At 43.3% G+C, this 4,021-nt stretch overlaps 1 pseudogene; it reads right to left on the reverse strand.

Moving 5' to 3' along the window:
* Positions 1 to 297: 297 nt before the first annotated feature.
* LOC119540668 lies at positions 298 to 3,270 on the reverse strand (annotated as a pseudogene).
* Between the last annotated feature and the right edge of the window lie 751 nt (positions 3,271 to 4,021).

Below are 4,021 nucleotides of genomic sequence, written 5' to 3' on the forward strand. Positions count from 1 at the left end.
AAGCAAGCAGAAGTGAGAGACAGATGTAGAAAGAATTCTGGGGTTGAGGTGGGGGGGGGGCAGGGAGGGATGAGTCAGTGAAGCTCTTGGGCCCTAGTTACTATAGTCCCCTTATCCTTCCTTATCCTTCCCAGTTGAGCCAATACACGGGACATGAGCCAATACATTTCATTTTGTTAAATCCAACCTGAAGACAAACTCTTGGGGATGTTTTCTGGGAGAAGGAAGAGGTGCTATCAAACGGGACAAAGATGGAGAATGAGGAAACTAATGGAGAAGACCTTTTTCAAGTAGTGATTACAAGATGATCCCAGAGACATCAGTTTCAAATGCATTTGTGTCACAGAGGCCAAGTGCAAGGCTTGGGAGGCACGGGGAGGTGAGGAAGTAGAGGTGGCAGGTACTGACTGCTCCTTCATAACACCTGGTGGTTAAAGACACATTAGCGCAGGTAGCACTTATGTAAGGAATGAGGAATGGTGCTCTAGACAAAGCAGTGAGACTCAGTCAATTTTATGAAAACAAGTATATTCCTCATGGTTAAGGACCCAGCTGCCCTCACCTGTACAATGAGGTGACCAAGGCAATGTGAGCCTCGGGGAATGCAGTTCCAGAGTCTCCAGAGACCTGTGAAGACTCAGGCTGTGGACACTGTCCCTGCAACCTAAAGGAAGGGGGTTTCACCTCTCTCTCTCTCTCTATTTTTAATCAGTTTTAATGAGATATATTCACATATCATACAATCCATCCAAAGTGTACAGTCAGTGACTCACAGTATCATCACATAGTTGGGCATTCATCACCACAATCAATTTTAGAACATTTTAATTTTCCAAAATAAATAAATAAGTAAAAGAAGGAAGAAACAAAGCATCCCATATTCCCTCTACCCCATTAGTATTGGCCCTTAGCATTGGTGTGGTACATTTGTTTCTTGATGAAAGAATATTAAAATATTACTGTTAATTATAGTCCATAGTTTGCAACAGGTGCATTTCCTCCACATACCGCTCTATTACTAACTCCTTGTAAGTGTCCCTCATCTTTTAGAGTGGGCTGCTGCTTGTTAGTGTGTGAGAACCGCTGCTAAACAAAGACAAGGGGCATCATTTCCTCAGGTCACTTCTCTGCTTTTGACACTATCTGGTTCACATTTGTGCTGGATACAGCGTTTCTCAGCGAGTTTATTTTCTGGGCATCTTCTTTACAGCAGCTTTGAGGAGATAACAGGACTGAAGGAAGGAAAGGAGATATTTGAATATGTTCATAGTATAGGGGAGGGATCCCTTGGAGAGGAGAAGATTAAAGATACCAGAGAGAAAAGGGAATGATGAATGGTCTCAAGGGGTGTGCTGAGGGGTGAGGGCAGACACAGGGGAGAACACCTCTGAGGCAGAAGGAAAGGATGTCTGGGAAGGTTATCTGGGAAGTGCGAAGAGGGTGAGGTTGGGGTTGGGGTCTTGAAGAGAATGAAAAACTTGGCACAGCAGACAAAGGAATTGCTGGGACAGATGTTCTCAAACTTGTTCAAGTGACAGAACCTCTTTGGGAGTCACTGAAAGATACTGATGGGTTTACTACATAGCTTATTAACAGTGGTTTACTTCAACTTCATATATATGTCTATTTTAAATTTACATTGTTTGGACATGTTACATTTGGCTGAATTTACATGCTATAAAAATATAAAGTCAATCGTAAGCACTTGTCCATTAAAAAATTACTCTGTAAGAGTAGGCATGATAAGCATCTCTGAAATTTGTATATACATATATATATACATATATATATGCACATATATATATACATGTATATATGCATATATATATATGTATAAAATATATAAAATCTGACCCCTCCCCCAAGTTAACCCAAATGTTTATTTTTCTCTGTGAGAGCTTACTTCATGACCCGGCAGGGCCTGGGACCTTTGCATGGATGCAAGAGATGGTCGGTGAACTCCTGATAGGGAGAATTGGTGAACGTAGTCTCTTTCCAGAGGTCGGGGGTGAGTCAGCTGCAGGTCTTGGAGATGATGTGGAAAGTGGCTTTGCTGCAGTTGCCCAGTGTGGCTCTGCAGCCCCTGGCTAAGGTGTAGCAGTGGTCGATACCAGCTTCTTGGGTACAGGGGCCAAGACAATGCAAGTGCCTGTAGGGGTGGGGATAAGTGACACAGTCAGAAAACATGGTTCTAAACAGTAAGGCCCACCGGATCCCACATCAAAGAGAGAAACAAGTCTCTTTGCTTTGGTGAGACGGTGAGTTTATTGAAGATGCGTCAACAAGGAACTGGAGTAAAAAAAAAAACTTTCCAAGACCAGTTCAGAGTGAGAAGAGTCGTTTGGGCTTTTAGAACCTAAAACAGACAAAGAAATGGCCAGATTCCAGAAGAAAGCCAAAGGGGAAAAAAATAGAAGAGAGTAAACTGTTTGGTCAGAATCTCCTGTTACCCTGAAGTCCTCTCCTCATTCAGTCTTGTTTTTCAAGAAGGTATTGCTTATGAGACCAAATGGCTACATCCCTCGTATCCTCCTGCAGGCAATGCTGGGAAAGTTCCTGGGAACAGAAAATAAGTTTTTTTGTTGTTGAGATTAGAGCAACAGCAACTTATTTTAACAAGGGCTTTTTATGCTTAGAATAACTCAAGGCTGCTTCAGTGAAGTGATCTTAATAGTTTATTTTCCCTCTATTGGCTACTGAAGACTATACTAAGCATTTTCCACTTACAGCCTTATATTGGTATTTTCTACTTACCCAGCTATCATAAGGCACAGCAGCACTGAGCTGCAGTGTCTGTCACCTTGCAAGGGACAGTGTGGGGCTGGCCGACCTTGTTCCCCCAGTAGCCCCACCACACAGGGACGGTGGAGAGCGTAGCCAGAATGAAAGGGTCATGATAATGGTAGGTACCTCCAGGGAGCACATCACACTCAGACACATGTGGCCGTTATAGGCCCTGATGGCAGCAAGGGCCTTGAACCTGGTCGCTGGCCAGTGTGGGTCTGTTTTGCACAGGCATAATTTTCCAAATCTGGTTCTTGAGGGAGATCCCTAGGAAAAAATCAATGATCTCAGACTCTTTGATGGGCAGAGACAAGAGATAGATCTCCTCCAGGGACTTGATATTCATGTCCTTAACCAAGTGGCTCAGCTTGATGACAGGGAGCCACTTCTTTATTCCCTCCCAGCCAGGACCATGGCCACAGCCATGGCCCCAGACCCCTCTGCCAAATCCTCCAGGAAGCCGCCCCAGCCTCCTATTCAGGGCCCCCAGGGCCTCTGGCAGCACAAGTGTCATCTGCCTTCTGGTGTTTTCTTGAAGTGCCCTTTTTATTTGATTCCATCTGAATAGGAATGAGTGAGTGGAAGGATGACATGCTTATTCTTAAGATGGATGGACCCAATTTTCTAATATGTGCTGCTGACATTAGCATGGGTGATTAAATTCTGATTCTTTTGGTTACATCTGAGTATTCAGCAGACCTCTGTCTTTACATTAGTTCTCTCAGGCTTAAGTTGTTAAAAGCTTATTCTCAGGCATTTAAGAAGTAATCCAAAATGAATGTCGAAAAGTAGCATGTATATTGAATAGCAGTTTCCCCAAGGAAGTTCTTTTTCTTTTCCTCCTTTCCTCCCTCCCTCTCTCTCCCTCTCCTTTCTTTCTTCCTCTCTTGCTCCTTTCTCCTTCCCATTTCCCCCTTTCCCCCTTCTCTCCTTTCCACCTTTCTTCCTTCCTCCCTTCCTTCCTTTCTCCTTTTTTTTCCTTCCTTCCTTGTCTTTCTCTCTTACACTTAGGACCTATTTGTACTTGTTCATCTGTTTTGGGTTTGAAGAAATTCAGAAAAATTACAACTATAGTGAGAGCTCAGGAATGTTTCAAGTTGAATCAACTGGAAGTTTTCATTTTTGCTGGAAGTGGAGAAAAGTTTGTTCTGTTTAATTTTTCTTTCGCCCTCATCCTGAAGCTGATGCTGAGGGCAGATAAAAGATCTTAAAATGAAGGGGAAAAGTCTCCAAAGAG

The sequence above is a fragment of the Choloepus didactylus genome, chromosome 7, assembly GCF_015220235.1.
Source record: "Choloepus didactylus isolate mChoDid1 chromosome 7, mChoDid1.pri, whole genome shotgun sequence".
Taxonomy (NCBI): domain Eukaryota; kingdom Metazoa; phylum Chordata; class Mammalia; order Pilosa; family Megalonychidae; genus Choloepus; species Choloepus didactylus.